The 20,050-nt window shown below is 47.6% G+C and overlaps 1 long non-coding RNA gene across 1 annotated transcript; it reads left to right on the top strand.

Moving 5' to 3' along the window:
* Positions 1 to 6,947: 6,947 nt before the first annotated feature.
* LOC144177821 (uncharacterized) lies at positions 6,948 to 18,015 on the top strand. The gene is made up of 4 exons (XR_013323864.1): positions 6,948 to 7,177; positions 11,028 to 11,135; positions 16,840 to 16,997; positions 17,811 to 18,015. It is a non-coding gene; the product is annotated as an uncharacterized LOC144177821 (long non-coding RNA).
* Positions 18,016 to 20,050: the final 2,035 nt, after the last annotated feature.

Raw genomic sequence — 20,050 nt, 5'->3', positions numbered from 1 at the left:
GGCGAAAACGGCAGCCACCGCCAGAGGTTTGCTGGACTGAGGAGACCTACCACCTCGGATCGGCAAGGACCAAGCCCTAGATAGTCTTTTCAGACAATAAACGTTTATTTCTCTCTCTCTCAGAAATTTCGGCACACGCTAAAGATACTCTGGTGGTCAAAATTAATCCGAAGCCCTCCACTACGGCGTGCCTCATCGCCTGTGTATACCGTCGGCGCGTTAAACCCAACAATCAATAATTGAGACGCTTGCACCGGTGTCCACCAATGCTTCGATGCGAACGCCTTCAACGAATACACCCAACATGTTCGATGGGTGCTCTGGAGGAGTGATGTCTTCGCTGGTTACAGTTTCCCCTCCAAAGACTGCGTGGCGTAGTTTTCTGATACATGAACACTGTCATGCACGACGAGGAGAAGCGGTGATACAACTCGGCGGAAAGGCGATGGTGAGCGACGTCGTGTTTCCCGGGAATTGCACTGTAGCTAAAGCAAATCGGCAGGAGGAGGCGCATGGCGGATCAAAGACAGGTATCCCCACTGTCGGCGGCCATAATGATGGATCGTTACGTCGCATTCGTAGGTGTAGTTGCTGCACCGTTCATCCGGTTCACGCCTTCGACAGAACCGAGAAATGTGGCAGGAAATTTCGCAGTAGAAAAACCCTGGTCGGTTAGGCCCGGTGGCCACATATCCGAAAAAAGGCTACATGGTAATCGGCTCCTTGGGCAAAGGGGCCCTTCCAGCGACTTCAGAATAGGACGCCGCGGCAAAAGGAGCGGCATAATCAAGCACAGTCCGGCCCGGCGAACATGTGCGATGAGCCCGGAAGGGGCTGGGTTACTGTTTCCCGGTTGGGTGGTTCTACGCACAGTTAAGAAAAGAGATACAGACACACACGGTTAATAACAGGTAACAATTAGGTTTCATTAATAAGGCTTTAAGCAGTCCCGGCACCCTCACAGGTCACGAGGACGGTGTATCGTCGGCGCTCGCCCGGCTTCTTGATCGGGTAGAAGCGTGTCAGGTGGGTGGCTGGTGCCGGGTCGTGGAGGCGAGTTGCTTCGCTCTCAAGCCGGTGTGCACGGGAGGCGCGCGATTGCCGCTGGGCCGGGGCGAGCTCTCGGGCCGGGCAACGCGTACTCCGTTGGGCTTTGGAGGTGATCCCGGAGTGCAGCATCGGGCCCACCAGTACGGGTTAGTGAAAGATGCAGAGAGTGGCGTTTCTGCCGGTCTCGTTCTCCGACCGGAATGCAGGAGCACGCTATCGGTTACCTCCTACGGCGGCTTCCTCCCGCGGAATTGCTTGCCGCCGGGGTGGAGAAGGTGACCGCGGGGGCTTCTTTCAATGCGTTCTTATACCTTCCACACGAGTTGCGTGGAAAGAAGCGATGGTGCGTTGGGGAACAAAGGAGGCATCGGCGGGTCATTGTTCCCTCCGTGCGCGTACGTAACTCCTCCACTAGCGTTGCGGGCACTTCAACGTGGCGTTGGTCTCGTCCCTGTGAAGGGCGGCATTGTACGCACGCAGAGTGGTTCGGATGGTAGCACCGGTGGCAATTTCCGAACGTCACACATGCTAGCTCCTCTTAATCATCTCTTGAAAGTCGGTGCCCACGAGTGGTGAGTAGTAGCAGCAGCACACGCGGAGGCGCAGCTGTCCAGCTCTTCTCGAATCAGCTCCCTCATCACCACGCGAAGGTCTTCATCGCCTAAATGTCGGGTGAACGTATCCTGCTGAATACGGATGAACTGAAGATTGCCTTGTCGCTCGCCGTCACATTCAAGATGGCTATCGGGGTTGGAAACGGGAGCGCCGTGAAGGCGAACTGGCCGATCCCTTCCTTTTAATATGTAGCGTACGTGCTCAGACTCTGATATATCCTTGTTTGCACTAAGACAAAGTGCTAGAATATCTTAATATAAGACGTGCAGGTTTGACAGGTTTGACAGGTTTGACAGGTTTGGATGCGTCGTTCTGGGTTCTTTTCGCCCCCTCGGAGTGGCCTGCGGGTATCACGAAAATGGCGCCGCTGAGTCATGAAGGTGGTCCAGTCACTGATTGCTTCCTCGTGATTTAAGTACCATGTGTCTGCGACGTCAGAGGGGGAAAAGACAACATTCAGCCGCTTCAGGCTGTTGCTCTACCTGTTAAACGCGCTTGCTCTCGAGTGAGCGCGTTTCCAGCCAGTCGTCGTCATTCAGACAGTCGTCGACATCACGCTCGCGAAGGCAAGCAAAGATGGGAGAATCGGGGTGGTGGCTGGTGACGAAGCACTGTGGGCTAGGCGTAGCCGTGGCGCTTGTGAGTTCGAGCGTCATGGTCATGGTCTCCTTATTTAGGCGGAGACTTGAGCGGAGCTACAGCAGTAGGGCTAAGCATGTTTACTGCAGGACCGAGACGCGCCCTCTTGAAGGAAGATGGTAGGCGTGGTAGACAGCGGATGTATCCGAAGGTGGTAGACAGTCAACGTATCCGTACATCCTTTCGCCGCATCCTGGTCATTTAGGTTCTTCAGAATGCCCCTGTGAGCCACGTTGTCGAAGGCACCCTTGAGGTATAATGTGAGGACGGCCTTCAGCGTGGTCCTAATGACTGCTTCGAAGATGTCTGTTTTGAGTTGGAGTAAGATGTCTTGCATCGATAGGTACGGCCAAACTCCGAACATAGCGTAGGATTTGTTCTGTAGCTTCTCAATGCCTTTGCAACCTGTGTAGAACAACGTGTTCCATGACCTTCCCGATGCAGGAGGTTGGAGAAATCAGGCGTAGCTTGTCAACGTGTGGCGTCTTACCCGGTCTGGGCAGGAATCTCGCTTATGCTTCCTTCCATGCAGTCGGGAGAACGCTGGTCATCCAGCAATCGCTCATGTAGGCGACCTTTTTTCCCAAGCGCTCTCTTTATGCTAGGAGAGGGGCCTTTCTGATTTCTTCAAAGGTAGTAGAAAGACGCAAGGTAAGGAAGGACATTTTCGGTGTTAGTGACAATAAGGGATGTTTAGGGCGGGGTGTAGGAACAAATGGTCCCGGAACAAATGGTCCCGGAACTTATGGTCCCGGAACGTATGGTCCCGGAACAAATGGTCCCAACTCGAAAGTAGGAACATATGGTCCTGGAACTTATGGTCCCGGAACAAATGGTCTCAGGCACCTCTTCGGGCAAAATGATTCTATAAAACTCCACGTTGGTTTTCTGTTCAAATTTGTTGTATCTTGCTGGAGTGCAGTTTATAATTTCTGTAGTTCTTCATTTTCTTGTTTTCTTTGTTTTTCAGATTCTTTTAAACCGGTTATCTCAATTTACGCTATGATATCGATTAAACGCGGTATTTCTGCCAACCATGCAATTTTGGGCTAGTGCAGGGCAGTTGGTCCGTTTCGGGAATAATTTTTATTCGTATTTCCGCCGTTTTTCTGCGGCATTTTTTATTTTTGTCTTCGCATTTTTTATACGTTAAAGACGAATATTGTTATTTATTACTTCTCTCTCTCTCTTCAGTTATTCGATTTTTGTCATGTTTTCATTTTTTCTGTTTTCAACATTTTGGTTTATCAAAACATCGTTATTTCAACTATCTGCCTTGTCACTAAATAACCAATGAATGTGCTACGTGCAAACACAGGGGAAAAAAGAAGCCACGTGGGAAACATGGGGCTCCATCCATGATTTACAGAATACGTAGAGGCATGCCTCAAAAAGAAGCAAGGGTCGCGGGTTCGATTCCCGGCCGCGGCGGCCGCTTTTCTGGTGGAGGCGAAAAGCAAAAACGCCCGTGTGTACGAGATTTCGGCGCACGTTAAAGATCCCCAGGTGGTCAAAATTAATCCGGAGCCCTCCACTACGGCGCGCCTCATCGCCTGCGTTGCATCGGCGCGTTAAACCCTACAATCAATCAAATCAATCAATCATCAATCAAAAAGAAGCAAGCACTTTACGGGTGGTGCGTGCGAAGTGAGTTCTATGCTCCCTCCCTTTCCCTCATAAGTTTTCTCAGTCAACGCAACTATTTCCAGGCACGGCCAGACTTAATGCTCCCTTCCCGTTTAAGAAGATAGTTTCTGAGTCCGGCCGTGTTCCAGGAAGCCGCACCTGTAGCGGGACGCCGCTAGTAAGCGAGATTGGTGACAGGCACAGTCTCTAGACATGCGGACGTCTGTTCGCTAGCATCGGCTGAGCCACTGGTCAAGCCAGGCTGTCGCGACAGTCAGCACCATGGCCAATTTCTTCTAAAAAGGGCAATGAGGGCCATCTCAAGCAAAGAAATTTGTTACCGAAGCGAGTGCACTTATAGCCACTAAATAAGAAAATTGTGGCAGCCGGTTATTGTATTCGCTTCAAACACCGGCCGAGGGCTGCCCAGTACAGCTGATTTTGATTGAAGTGTCTGCCACTGGTTTGTCTGGTATTCGGAATAACAAAAAAAGGCGTGCAAAGGAATCACGCGAGGACGTACATGTGCGACAAAAAACCGTATACCGCATTTTACTCAAGTAAATTCAGCCTTAGCATATTTATTATATATTAACAGATTCAAAATATATTGTGCACAAATACAAACATATAAACATACATACATTGACCCCCTTCCTTCCCTCATACAGGCGCTCATGCATAGAAGCAGTAGTGGTGGGACCATTTATTCCTAGTTTGAAGTTGGGACCATTTGTTCCAGGACCATTAGTTCCGGAACCATAAGTTCCGGGACCATTTATTCCGCGACCGGTTTAGGGTGTCTTATGGGCAGTCGTGATTATATTGTTCCTTTGGTTTTCTCCATTCTAAGTATGTGCTACGGACGGCTGTACAATGTCCGGCTCATGACCAATGCCTTTGTAAGAATGTTATCGTTTATACACTTATTTCTACTCTTCCGCTGGTTAGGCGTTGTCCAATGCGGCCAAGATTTTCTGTATTGTGGTGATTGTGTGATCGGCTCTGCAGCTTCTTTCTAGTGTCATGCTGTGTATTTTCATGACCGTTGACGCGGATAACACCAGTGATGTCTCGTTCTCCTCCAATTCGCCTCCTTGCGAGGCGGGCGTTGGTGACCCTTGGAGTTCCCGCCAGCCCTGCGCTGCGTTTAGTGCAGCGCTGGGGCTGTGATTGAGGCGACGACCCGTTGAGACGAAACGAAAACTTGTATTTACACTTTTTACAGCAAATGGTTACAAAGAGAGATACTCGAGGCCGTTGGTCGCTATGTGCCCGCGGCACCCCGTCAGAGACGAGCCACGACTCAACCCGTTCTGTCTCGCATTCGGAGGGGGGGGCGCTCGCTCCGACCGCGCCCCCCACGCACCTGCACTGTTGGGGGCCCACTGTTGCGGGCGGCGGCAATACACGCCTGTGCATTGCCGCCGCCGCGTGCAACTTCGCTGAACAAAGCACTGTCCCTCCCCCCCCCCCCCGGCAGCTCCCGCGATTGCCTCCCTCTTGCACTCAGGGCCGAAACACGGTACACAAGAGGGGCCCTCGACGCCCGTGAAGCCGTTGCTCCGTTGCCTGGCCTTTCATGCAATCATGGCAATAATGACGGCAACACCCGACCCTTACAACACCTTACATATTTTTCGGTGATTTTTCAATTGTCCTCGTGCCGCCATACATCATTTGCCATTGCGAAGGCCACAAAAATTCGGTGAACAGTTAAAATATGTTTGTGATGGAACGTCTTATACTCGATTTTAGTTCTTATCAAGACTCATTTTAGTTCGTTTCTGGTCATAATCTAGGCCTAGTTTTCGAAGGCCTGACATTACCATTTTCTCCTCTTTTTAATTAAATGATACAATAATCGCACTGCTATCAGTTTCGGTAGAAGAGGCACTTTAATGTAATATCGTAAGTTGCGGGAACCGTTGGTGACCGTGTCGGACAAGCATGCGACTACGGACTGACATAGGAAGAGCTCCACTGAGCAGCCGCGGCGCATGTTGAAATCGTGTATTCTTTCTTTTGCACCCGCCATAGTATCATTATCCTCCTTTCCACACTTCCATCGCCGCTGCGCCGTAGTCAAGGTTCAGAGAGCCCTCATATTGCCTTCATCAGTCCTGGTTTCCAGTTGGCATCGATGACGTACTTGCGAAGACGATAGAGGAGCAAGGCTGATAGGGGATGGAGAGCACCCACGAAAAAAAATCGGAAGATTAGCCTAAGAACGCTACTATGTTAAATCTGTTGGCGGCGGGAGCCGACACAAGAATTAAGAGGCAGCTAACCGCGTCGTTCAATTATTTGTGAAGGAGGTATTTTTAACTTGGTAGGTTTAAGGCGCTGAAGCTTTACGTGGGCAATGAGGTGCGCCGTAGTGGAGGGCTCCGGGTTAATTTTGACCGCCTTGGGATCCTTAAAGTGCGCTGAAATCTCGATACACGAGCGTTTCTGCTTTTCGCCTTTGTTTTAAAAGCAGCCACCATGGCCGGGATCGAACCTGCGCCCTTGGGTTCAGCAGTGCAACGCCTTAGCCGCTGATCCACCACAGCAGGTACGAGGGAAATATATACTTTCATTTGTGTTATTCGGCAAAACCTTTAAAAGGGTGTCAACAAAAGTACTTTACGCTTCCACAGTCAGGTCTCAGAAGAGAACACCCAAGTTAAAACGATGCTCGTCGCATGACAAGTGTTGTGTCTTCCTGCCACGCAGACAATGCCTGCGGGGCAGGAAGACACAATAAATTGCCCCCACCGGTGTCCTTTCCCGCTGCGGTTAGCTGTCGTCCCGTTTTGTTTTCCAGTAATGAACAGCCCGCTCTCCACTTGCCTGTGACTTGGCAGCATGCCTCCGCTCCGCTAGCGTCAACGTTCCACCATCGCCGGTGAAGATAGCTGTCGTCCCGTTTTGCTTTCTTGTTTATCAGCAGCCCGCTCTCCAGTTACCACTGTCTCGACAGCATGCCTCCGCTCCGCTTACGTCATTGTCTCACCATCGCCAGTGTGATGTTAGGGCGGCTGAAAGAGGGAGAGGGGCCTGGGTTGCTCTTCATGCACGCAAAGCCAACGTAAGGATCTGCGGACGAAAGGCCGCTTTGGTTCCGCGTTGCCTGATTTGCACCGTCGGAACAGTCTTCTACACACCGTGCCTTGGCATGCCCGTTGGTATTGAACAGAGTAACGGTTAGTTCGCATGATGAGAGTGTTGCTGACCGCTGCGGTGCTTTCAGCTATCGTCACCGGTGAGTTCCCAGCTATATTCACTTTTTTCTTCCTGAATAGCTACACCCTTTCTTCCTTAATTGCTACACTCTTATTCGACGTAAGATCACACAGCTGGAAACAAGGTCCCCACAACTTTCTGAAGCGTTTAGAGCGTACGAGGTCGCAAAATGTTGTCTCAAAACCGACACAGCACAGAAGACACGGACAGAACTGCGGCTCAGTCCTTCTCTCCAGTGTTTTTGAGTGTTCTGCGCTAGCTTTTTTGCGAATACCATGAACCAAATAGGCAAGCAGCAAGTTTTTTTTCTTTAAGAAAGTAAGGGTGTTACTGGTGCCAGCGCACAAGGGCATGCATGTGCGCAAAGTTTCGATTGATTGATTGATTGTGGTGTTTAACGCGCCGACGCAACGTAGGCGATGAGGCGCGCCGTAGTGGAGGGCTCCGGATTAATTTTGACCACCTGGGGATCTTTAACGTGCGCCGAAATCTCGAACACACGGGCGTTTTTGCTTTTCTCCTCCATCAGAAAAGCGGCCGCCGCGGCCGGGAATCGAACCCGCGACCTCGTGCTCAGCAGCGCAACGCCTTAGCCACTGAGCCACCGCGGCGGGTCTGCGCAAAGTTTCCCTCCATAATAAATATACTCTTGCTATGCGGCTCCACCCCTGCCTCATTCACTGGTCTCTTAAAAAGGGCACTCCTGTTCGTGCAAGTGCGATTAATTTCGCTGTGCTTGGCTCGATCAGCGTGACACGTGGCCGAGTGCGGTCATGGACAAACGTATGGGGGCGCATTTACAGTTGCAGCCATCAGCGCCAGTGGGCTTGCACGCACGTTCTCTTCCGGTTATGACATCCGGCATTCTCATGTATTAAAGTAATTAGTAAAGCTTTTATAAACTGTTTTTCCAGTGAAAGCCATACAAATGAGGCCGCTTTCCGGCTAATGCATAGCCGTGAGTTTGAAAATTATAAGGGCTGTGGGACTTCTCCCACCGCTGAAATCCGTGAACGTGATAAATATGCAGTTGGCGCAATTACAAAGTACCCCATTCAGAGGCCGAGTACAAAGGAAACCTCAGGCACATTAGACGCAACATGTAAATAGATAACTGGGAGTACCCTCGTTCATTTAGTGAAGCATGTACGTCTAGTTGGTTAGTATAGAAAGTGAAACAATTCTGCAGAAATTCAGATGGTTATCTACTTGCGTAGCATTCTTATGCCGTCTGTCTTTTAGCCAATTTTTTTGTTTTTTCTAAATTCTGTCCGACCAATTATCTCCAATTACCATATTACAAAGATTACATGGGAAACTTTCGAAAAATCTTCAATATTGTGGAAATGCGATGGGTTAACCGTTTTACCACTTTCCGTATTTTCTTGTCATTTTTCTTATTTTTTCGTTTTTCAAAATTTCGTCCGACAAATTATCTCCATTTACGTTATTCAAACCATTACGTTCGGAACTTTTCCGAAATCTGCATTATTGTGGATATGGAGGGCGTCACACGGTTCGCCAGTTTCGGTAATTATTTCATTTTTATTTTTTTTTTTTGCTTTTTCAGTTTTTAAAAACTTTGTTCGAAAAATATTCCCCATTTACGCTATTCTAACGAATACAGGTGCAACTTTTACGAAATCTACATTACTGTGGAAATTCCATGCGGTATACGTTTGGTATTTTCAGAAAGTTTTAATATTTTCTCCTTATTTTCTAGTTTTTTTAAATTTCGTTCCACCAATTATTTCAGTCTACGTTATTCTAAGATTACATTTGGAACTTTCACGAAATCTGCACTATTGTGGAAATGCTGGGTGTTAGAGGGTTCGCCAATTTTCGTAATTATTTTATATTTTTCTTATTTTCTCAGTTTTTCAAAATTTCGTTCGACCAATATTCTCCATTTACGCTATTATAACGATTACATGTGAAACTTTCATAAAATCTACATTATTGTGGAAATTCCATGCGTTATACGCTTTGCCATTTTCAGTAATTTTTTTATTATTTTCCTTATATCTTAGCTTTTCAAAATTTCGCTCCACCAATTATCCCCATGTACGTTATTCTAAGGACTACATTTGGAACGTTTACGAAGTATGCATTATTGTGGAAATGCAGGGCGTTAAACGGTTCTCCATTTTCCGTAATTTTTTTTATTGTTATAATTTTTTTAGTTTTTCAAAATTTCGTGGGACCAGTTATCTCTATTTGCACTATTATAGCGATTACAGGGGGAATTTCCGCGATATCTACATGTTTTGTGGAAATGCAGGACGTTACGCGCTCCTGACTGTGAGAGAGAGAGAGAGAGAGAGAGAGAGAGAGAGAGAGAGAGAGAGAGAGAGAGAGAGAGAGAGAGAGAGAGAGAGAGAGAGAGAGAGAGAGAGAGAGAGAGAGAGAGAGAGAGAGAGAGAGAGAGAGAGAGAGAGAGAGAGAGATGAAACTTTATTCTGCAGCTCAAGTCCGAGCCGCGGAGTTATCAGTTCTCGGTCTCGGAGGACTGAAACTCGGAGAAAGAGTTTCAATGTGGGCAGCCGAGAGGGAACACAGGACTGCCCGTAGGTTCGCGGGGGGAGCGGCCCAGCTAGACCACGAGTAGGGAATATCAGGGGGGAAGGGGTTGGTGGAAATCAATGTGGAAGACGAGGTCGCCCGTACACAGCGCCAATATGTATGTTCATTGTCCGGATAGCCACCGCATACCTGACAGTGCGGACGGCCTGGTGACTTGAGTATGTAGTGGAGGAACAGATCACAGGGCAGGGACAATGTCTGCGCCTGTCTAATATACGTAGCGTGTCTCCGTGACGTGAATTGTGGGTTCTCGGCAAAGAATGCTGCACATTAAAAATTGGGTCAGCATCGCACTGGTGGCGCGAAGACTGGGCAAACAGCGACGCTTCCGGCCCCACCTCGCTTATTCCTCATTCGGTGGAGTTTATGCGTAGTTATGCTTCCATACTCGGTCAAGTTTTCTGTGTGGTTATGCTTCGATATTCGGTCAAGTTTTCTGTGTGGTTATGCTTCTATATTCGGTCAAGTTTTCTGCGCAGTGTCGTCGTTAGCCCTGCACAGAGCAATGAACGCTCGGTCATTAAAGCATATACAATGTATGTACGTGCGCCCGCCGGCTTTGCGGTGACGCTCCAAGAGTAGCTATGGGCGCAGAGAGACCAGCCTAATTACTGAAATCGTTTGAGCTCGTTCGTTCGCCACCATTCGGCTTGTGTGGTGTGTCGTGTGGGACGCTATTCAAGAAGTTGAGTAACGCTATCTCTTCACCGCCCTTTGGCTTTCTACATTTTGGCATTATTTCTTCCCTTTGCAACGTCAAAACTGCACGACTCGTCGCAACAAGCGATAGAGCGAGACAGCCCACTACGCGTTTTCAAATCTGTGTTTGTACCATTTGCATCACGCCTCCGACAGTTCGGGACACGAGTCCCGCCTCTAGTGTGGCGAGGAAAAGCTATGGTGAATCGGTGCCAGTGCGCGCGATGATGTCATCTCTCGCCGAGAGTGTAGAGTAGGAGTTACGTGGCAGCGGCCGGCCGACGGCTATCGCACCATTTACGATATTTGCAGTGCAAGCTGATACGGCGCATATTTTTCTTCTCTTTGTCCAGCGCAAAGCATGTGTAATTTCGGGGCCATCCTCGGCTCATAACTCCGGGCTTCTCTATTGATGGGGCATTATTCACGGGGCACTATTTTCTATTCATGAGGCACTATTGATGGGGCCGTCGCAATATTAAATGGTTCGAGCCTGCATAACCGTCGCCGTGCTTGAAAGCGCTCATGCGAACTGCAATGCTATTTGTTCTCCTTTACATGTCACTTCGATCTTCAACCCTGCGCAGCTTCTGTGGGCAATGAACACAGAACGCCGTGGAGACGCCATGATCCCAGCGCTACTTCTGGCACTGAGACGTTTCATCACAGTCGCCGCCTCAACCGGCCGAGACGAAGTAAGTGTGCAGAAATATCGCCTGTATCCTTGAGATTTGTCGACTCCGAAAAACATTTCCTGTTTTGTACAGTGAGCCATTGCACATACAAGCAAAGGGCTCACTCAATGAGAAGAATTTTACACCCTTGGGGTAAGCGTGAGAACCGTTTACCACGTCTGGAAACACATCAACCATCCTCGGCTACCCGTATTATGGGCATTATTGCACCTCGTTTCTTACTACACCAACGTCCAAATACCTAAACTTTGTCGAACTTTCCGTTTCACGTTGCAGACAGACTTACAGGAACCGCATTATGAATATCGTAAATGCCGCCACGTGGGCACAACAATACCTCAACAAAATGTGCACAAGGCATGGTTCGCTACATTATCTTCTTGCTAACAGAGCATCGCGAACATGCTACAATGAAATGGCAGAGAACACAACAGAATGTTATCATCTAGCTTTGAATGGCGTGGAGTGAACAACATGAACCTCCTCGAACCGCATGCGCCGTCGTTATGTCCTGTAGACACAGTTGAAGACAACCTGGTAGATAGGTTAGACAACATGTCAAATCCACAGGATCTCAAATATGGCTGCAGAACCTTCTCAATGAGGCCGCGTCGTAGAATTTCGGTTCAAATCCACACCATGTCAGAGGAAGTGCACTAGGCGTGTCAGTGTCGAACGTTTTACCGTCCGGCATTCACCAGCCGCTGGCCTGTTGGGCGAATGCGAGCAAGCTGGCAGGAGCCATGAAGACAAAACACAAGTTTGGTTCATTCGAAAGGTTGCCTCGTTAGAATCATACTGACACCAGTTTTAACACACTGTTCGCTCAAATAAGCTATATAATTAGGGAAAAAGGGAATGGCCATACGACCCACTAGCTCATTTCCCGCAACAGAACCTATGATGTCATATGAGCCCAGCTGTGCGATTGGCTGAAGTCGGCAAAAGCAAATGCAATTTAGGCAGAGCTTATAAGCTTGCCGAACGAGCTTTTTTCGCCTAAATGCAACGCATATCCATTTTAAAACAATAAGAATGGTGCGGTAAACAACAAAAGTTCCGAAAATACACGTAAACATAGAAGTACCAATGCGCACTGCTGTTGGTACTGGGTGCACTATGCTTGTTTTAGCTGCACAGCAGTCCGCCGCTTTTGAGTTGTCTTACACGACAATGACGTAAGCGACGTTGCCTTACGTGACCTTGTTTGTCAAGCATACCCCATGTTTCACGAATTGATTACTTTCTACCGTAACAAAAACAAGCCAGGTGTAAATACGGTAAAAAAAAAAGCAACGGTGGAGTGCTGAATATGCTAGCGCCACCTGGGAGTTTTGACAGCAAGCAAGGCGGTCAAAACTCCCACTGAGCCGAATGGCGCAGTGGAAGTTTATTTGTATACACGCCGTTATGACTTCATTGTAGACGTCACCAAAACACTCGATTTGGCAGGACAATCAAAATTTTAACCTAAATTCATTAATTTCTCAGTGAATACAGCATCATTTGCTGCCCCGCAAGCGCTGGGGACGCTATAAAACACGAAATCTTTTGATATAGTCCAGAGTTTGACGGAATACCGTATGGTCAGGTAAAAGCATGGTTGTGACGATGAGTTTATGTATGCGACCTCATTGCGACGCCTCATGCCCAATATATACCTTCGTTTTCCGCGCACATACTCATTGTGATCAAGGTACCCGTAAGGGTACCGAAACGTCAAACCGCTTCTTTGACTTGGTCAGTGACCTACGTTTCATCGAAATCTTTTGAATAAAGCAAACTTTTATTTTGTCTTCATGGCTCCTTTAAAGGAGTACTGACACGAAATTTTCGTGTTACGTTTTTTTCGCTTCTATGCGTGCCTACCAGCCCACTAATCATAGAATGACAGATTAGACGGTCGAGCGCAGCGTAAACATTCCTTTACGGCGTCGTTTATTCGTGCCAGTTTCGGTTTCCACTGAAAAACGCCGAGCGGCCGCCATAACAGGATGTATCACATGACGTCACCATTCTTGCCGCATCGCTGCCTCTCTGGAAGCGCGCGCGAGCGAGCGCACGCGCGCGCCCAGACCGGCCGAGGTCTTTGCCGTCCCCACAGGCCTGGGCAGCATGACGTCAGTCCCAAAACCATGACGTGTACACACGCCCGAGAAGCGCGCGCCAACCACAGCCAGCGCGTCGGCTTTGTCACGGGAGCCCCGACGTCGGTAGTTTGGGGCAAGTAGCACATGATGTTATGTCGGCCCGCTCTGGGCTTTCTCGTGCGGGCGAAGATTAAAATGGATTTTAAATGTGTTTCGCTGAACTGTTGCTGTTGAAACTTGCTGAGAGATATCTCCTGATAAAAAGGAAGCGTTTTACATAGTTATCACAGCTTTGAAATTTCGTGTCAGTACTCCTTTAATCTGCATGTTGTAGGCATCCTTTTACGTCGGTGTTGCGGTCGTCAGAGGCCCCATATAGTTCAGCATTGTAATAGGTTATCTTCTGTAGACAAGCTCGAATTTAGTAATCTGCGTCTTTTCCTGAATAGCTGCATTGTAAACCCAGGGGAAAATGTTTATTGGACGACATTTCAGCAATCAAATAATCTCTCCGCTGCCCGCTGGCTAAGCTTCGGCTATGCGCAAGATGAGGATGCTCCTAGGCGTAATGTTTCTCTTACGACTGCAAATCAAGTGCAAACCACTTCGCTTACAAATTCCAGCCATCATACAGACACAAAACTTTGCAACCCGTCGTATCGTCCTTGAATTGTCTCCCCGTGTACGCGAGGTTACACAAGGAAGGATTTCGTCCCATGTCTCATGTTCAACGCCTACGCCCATGATTTATTTATTAATTTATTTATTTATGTGTACGTACTGTAATTCCTCTACAGGACCAAGACAGAAGTGCAAAACAATTTAGACAACAAAAGTGCAAACAATATAGAAAGAATGTCAATGCGCATGGCTTTACACTAGAACAAGCCCAAATAAAGACATGTAAACACATGAACACCACATATGCAATAGATACGGTCCAAACTCAACTACTCCACAGGTGGTTAGATTTCCTTTCTTAGTGCCTGCATTACGGATTCCATACATACCATCTGCGATCTTGTTTTTTCATTCAACAAAGCCACCTCGGAAGTTAGTGATTGGGTAGGCAGCACCGTCGATGTATACACCCGGCTCTCCAAATGCACTACCGAAAACGCTCTTCGGAGCGCCTTACTCACAACTATACAACTAAATCTGAGCGGCATGTCAATCTTTCGAAACTTGATTGGTTGTGGGTTTTAACGCGCCGACGCAACGCAGGCGATGAGGCGCGCCGTAGTGGAGGACTCCGGATTAATTTTGACCACCTGGGGATCTTTAACGTGCGCCGAAATCTCGAACACTCGGGCGTTTTTGCTTTTCGCCTCCATCAGAAAAGCGGTCGCCGCGGCCGGGAATCGAACCCGCGACCTCGTGCTCAGCCAATCTTTCGAAACTTAAGCACGCTGTGAAGCGTTCTCAGGTTCGCCTCGTGTACCATGTACTGTTAACAAGCAGGAAAGACTACATGTACGTTAGACCGCAAGAGGCACCAATGAGCGCACGCGCGCCCACGGCTTTTCTTCAAAAAGTGAGGAGTGTGAACGCCTGTAAGCCCATTGTTCACCTGCCACTTGCGAGATAAGGCTATCTGATGTGAATAATTTGCTCAAGTCCGAGTATTAAACATCACCCAGACCCCTTGAAGATCTTCACCTTAAAATGAACCTATGAAGCTGCATAAGATATTCCTCGGTTCATCTACACTGCACAGTAAATTTTTTGCACCCTTATTGCCTATAAAAGGTGTAGTATAAGTGCAATAAGGGTGTTGGCAAGCTATTACGCCCTTTTCTCTTAGGTTCCAACACCATAACTTGTAGGTTTACACAATTTTATGTGTCAAAAATGGTGTCGATCGACCGCAACACCATTGTTTTTTCTGTAGAGTTTTGAAAGGATTGGAATCGGTGTTCAGTTGCAAACAAAACAGCGAAGCTGGGGGTCGACTAGCTTCTTCCAGTGTTGTTACGTTTTGCTACGTTTTGCTGGGAGGTTTCGCAATGTTCTTGCTGGATTAGCCGAAGTGCTGAGGGGTGAGGCCAAGTTTAGCCTTATTTTTCAAGGTTGTGCCACTGTGTCACCCACACTGACAGCGGATCCAAGGGGGAAACAAGCTAGGTCGACCCCAGTTCCACTGTTACCGAAGCCTTGCACAAGTGGTGAAACTGCGCCATTTTTTTTGCGTTTTAGTGTCCCAAAAAGACTTGGTATAGTAAGAGGTGCGCATCCACATCCGTCCTTTCTGCTCACACTCGAACAGGCGTGAAAGCCGGCTTCACTGTTATAATAGCCTATCCGCGGTGGTGCACCCGTTGCAGGTGGCACCGTTATTTTGTTGGCATTTTTTTTTGCTAACGCCACCGAATCTAGCTTAAGCTTAAACAGCTTCCCTGGTGATAAATTATGCCCATTCATATTGTTTAAAAATGGTAAGGCAAAAAACATCCACCGCGTGTAGAAAATGTGCAAGTCCACTCGTGTAAACTCGTAGAAAATATCTCCAAAGTTGCAGTTCTTTTACACCCTTTTTCTTGTTGCAGGTATTTCACAGCCTCTTTCTTAGTTTCCAACACCGTTATTTGTAACTCGACATCCATGTGAGAAAAAGGGTGTTGAAATAATGAACACACTTGTTGGTGGGTGCTGAAACTGCATGGAATGCATGGGTTTTTGATGTTTAATGAAATTTTATGACTTATTGAACATAACAACCTCATTAAACCAGCCTTTAAAATGTGTTGCATATCCGCACGCGCTCTTGTACATGATGACAATAAATGCGCAATTTAAAAATTAGCGTTAAGATATCTCAATTCGCGACAAGCCCACCGCCATTATCAGATGACTTTCCTCTGCTGGCGATAAAAGCAAGAAGAGCAGACGTATTTCTAAGGTAAGTATGTAATCGCTGTCCCCTTGCATCTGATAGGAGTTTTTGTTCAATTGGTTTGTAGTCCAAGGGTGACTTGTGGGTGTTGAATGTGTCTGAATGTTAGGCTCGGCACTCAGCCAATCTACTTTGTCACGCGTATCTGCGTTTCCCACACCCTTATTTTAGCGCGTTAAGCAGCCTGGCACCCTTATTTTAGGGTGTTCACAAAGACAAAGTTTTTATTCTTACGCCCCTTTTAGCCAAAACACCTTTTAAAGCCAAAAATGATGTAAAGAAGTTTAGTGTGTCGGCTGAAATGCGTTTATTTGTTACATTAGTCGTTTCAGTCGTGCTTTGGATGCCGGTGACATGTACCGCACATGTCTACACGTGCGACTATATACAAGTGGAACTGTCTAAGCAAACCTTCTTAAGAGCTAGAATTGGGACCGTATTTTCGTTGGGATGGCCTTGAATTTGTGGTTGGACCTTCAATATTTTAATCATTAACTCGCAACATAGCCAACAACATGTTTTATGTTATGCTTGTCAATTGCCAACCGCATTTCAGAAGGCGGCTAATATGCAACGTTATTTCAGCAGTCTGATGCACGTACATGCGTATCAACACGCTGCAAGATTCTAAAGCCAGCAAACTCGGATGTAGCTCTCGTTTCTATTGCTTTTATGTGTGCCTTTCGTCGCTGCGCGGTTTCTGCAGCAGGAATTTCTGCAGGCACGTGCGGCGAGCACATCGAAGCCTCCAGAGGAACGATCACAAGCCCCAATTTTCCTCATTCTTACCCGCCAATTATTACCTGCCAATGGTTGATTACTGCTCCACCTTCGTTCTACGTTGTCCTCAACTTCACCAACTTCGAGCTTGAGCCCCACGTACGTCCATCCAGTTCTCTTCTGCTCTATTTGTAATAGCTCAGTCATAGCGGATTGCAAACATTAGGTTTGCCAGTCGCATCCCATTAGAGAGGAGAAGGTGAGAGGCTATAATTTACTAATTATTTTTTTAGGCCCTCCTTAGTATAGCGAAACGCGCACACCTTCAGACGCCATGGTAACCAACAAGCCACACACCGGGTAAACAATACCGTGCACACGGAGATAATAATGGCCCAGCGAAAGCTCCCGTTACATCATCGCAGTATCCTAGCATTGTCCCCTTAAGTGGGTATATGGGCATTCAGGAGGAGCGCATTTCGGAAACTGCGAAGATCCCTGATCGTTCAAATTTATTCCGGGGTCATCTGCTATGGCGCACCTAATAGCCCAGGTATAGCTTCGCCACGTAGCTGCTTTTCCCCCCGATTCATAGTTTCGTTATTACACGGGGATGAAATGACAACAGCCACTTAACGATTTTTCACTAAACTCAGGAGCAGTTCAAAAGACAATGTCGTCCTGAACAAAGACTGGCGCACGACCGTCATCAACGTTGGCCTAAAAAGAATTCACGCCTCTTAAGTACGCCCCTCCCATTAGTAAGGTGCGGGTGAATCGGCTGTGGCGGGCTTCCCAAGAGCCATAAACTGATTCAACACCTGATGGCAACTTTCTTTACGATTGGCCAACATGCTGGGTGGGTGCGAGCGTATTGTGGACCTGTGCTCGACGATGACCGCTGAGGTAACAAAAACATCCTGGCGAGTTGTCAACTAACCTTCGCTGTATGGTTGTTTCCTCACCTGGCAGGACAATTGCAATTATGACAAGGTCACCATTTACACCGAGGAAACAGATGGTACAGACCACACGTACGGCCCATTCTGCGGCTCTACGCTTCCTCCCCAAATCACATCCAAGATAAGCAAGCTCCGATTACACTTTTCGTCTGACGATTCAGGCCAGAAGAGTGGCTTTAGGGCGGTCTTCCATATGGGTAAGTTTCTGAGCTTTCTTCCTCTGTGTTTAAAATACAAAAGATTAGGCCTATCCAAGGCGTGCTAAGGAATCGTCTGACATATATGGGAACGACGCTACCACCCAGTAATGACCGCTACCTCACCTCTGATGATCCCACAAGTGCTGACATTTTCGAAACGGGAGAGGGTTAAGGAAATAATTCAATGCTGTCACAGATGCAAGAGAGATTTAAGACAGTATTTGCGTACGTACGTCAAATTACTTTCGCTTCTGTATTGTTAGTTCTGGTTACTTTCAGTTAAAATTAATTTAATATATTTTCCAGTTCCCAACGAACGTTTGATGTTGGAGCGGAAGAGGGTTGCGAACAATTCCGAAGTTGTTGGGTCCGCAAAGGAATGACAACATTCAAAATAGCCAGAACGTTTACGACAGCCCAGTAGTGGCACGTGTTGTAGCAGCCACAACCATGCATACTTAACGTTAGGTGATTGAAAACCCGATGCCAAAAAGCCCTACTCTTTAAAATAACAAAGGTACACATGATAACGTGACCAACAAAGGAGCAGTTTGTTGTATAGTCGCAAAAACGGTGCTATTCAGCCGTCGCATGATATAAATACTTTTCAGTTTTATCGGTTCAATTTTATCGGAACATTCTGATCTCAACGTTGTAGTTGAAATTTTTATGAAACGTTGCATCACGGCATCGGGTGCGCAGATCCGTTTTTATATTGTACACGCGCAAGGGATTTACCAAAATTTTCAGCTGCGCTAATTACACGTGTCCCCATAAGTGGCAGGGTTCATGTGACTCCAGGCTACGAATAACGAAAAGTACTAGCATGCAGTTAACTTACTGGTGCTTATTCAGTGTGGGATGGGACGGCGGGTAGCAGAGGCGACTTACACTGAAAGCATGCATGATGTCTCGATACGATAGAAGACATTGCTAGTCGTCCTCGGCGGGGATAGAGAACGCTGATCCCGATTGGCATCATACCTTTTATTTTCTGTTCATATTGGCAAGGCAGCGTGAAAAAGTGCGATTGAGGATCTGTCCGGCAAGGTGATTATGAGTGCTGCGTTTAGCTTCCCGAAGGGGAAGAAAGGCGAAAGGTGGTTTTCACCGGGCCGTCTTCCCAAGAATACACTAGTTAGCGGAGTCGACGTGAGCATGAAACTCCCCAATCTGGGTGGACACATCATACACGGCTGCTAATTCACAAAAGGGAGCAGCACTACGTAAATGGCGAAAAGTGTCCTTTTCCTTAACGTGGAGGTTCTTGCTAGTTTTGTGTCTGCGTGCGTGGCCCACAGTAAAGGAGGGTGGTCTCGAGAATATAATGACCACTCTCAAGATTTCGCCAAGTGGCATCCTGCCCTGCATTGTTTAGGAAAGTCACGTCTGTGGTGCGATCACACGTGACCCGGTGAGTCGAGTCGGGTATGTTGGATCGGTAAAAAGATTGAGACCCCTCGTTCGTGCCGTGTACCATAGAAAGCGACCCTCTTGGTACCCTTAAGTGTAACCATCAGCAGGGTGGGGTGCATTGAAATGCCTTAAATAAGCAGGGGTTTTCATCCGGCTATGTCTATGGCTCTGCGTATGTCTCCTGCAAGAGACGTTGAAATGCTGGTACTGTTATAGATGTTCGAGGCCAAGACACTACACAAAATGTGTTTGGCATAGGAGATAATGTTGTGGCATTAGAGTTCGGCAGTGTGTTCAAGCATGTGAATGACTATAGAAAAGGGATTCTACAACACTTCCGATGAACATTTTCACTCTTCCTTTCGGGTCTGGAAGCACTTCGAAAGCTATGGTTATCACAACCACGGAGCGCAATTGTGTGATTTGCCTGTCGCAGCAGATACGCCTTCCGTCGTTACTGCCTTGCTTTTTTGGCTTTCTTTTCGAAGTGGGAATCGAATGCGCTCATTGCTGCAACTGAAGGAAAGCAGGCCAATAGCCACTACAACGCTGTAACGACGTAATTGGAGCGCTCGAAGGAGGCCAAGACGGGGAAAGAGAGAAAAATGTTTTGAGCAAGTTTCTAATTTATCTG

The sequence above is a fragment of the Haemaphysalis longicornis genome, unplaced genomic scaffold (assembly GCF_048455015.1).
Source record: "Haemaphysalis longicornis isolate Haplotype H1 unplaced genomic scaffold, Haemaphysalis longicornis Haplotype H1 scaffold_319, whole genome shotgun sequence".
NCBI classification, from domain to species: Eukaryota; Metazoa; Arthropoda; class Arachnida; order Ixodida; family Ixodidae; genus Haemaphysalis; species Haemaphysalis longicornis.
This window is presented reverse-complemented; position numbering and strand designations above follow the sequence as displayed.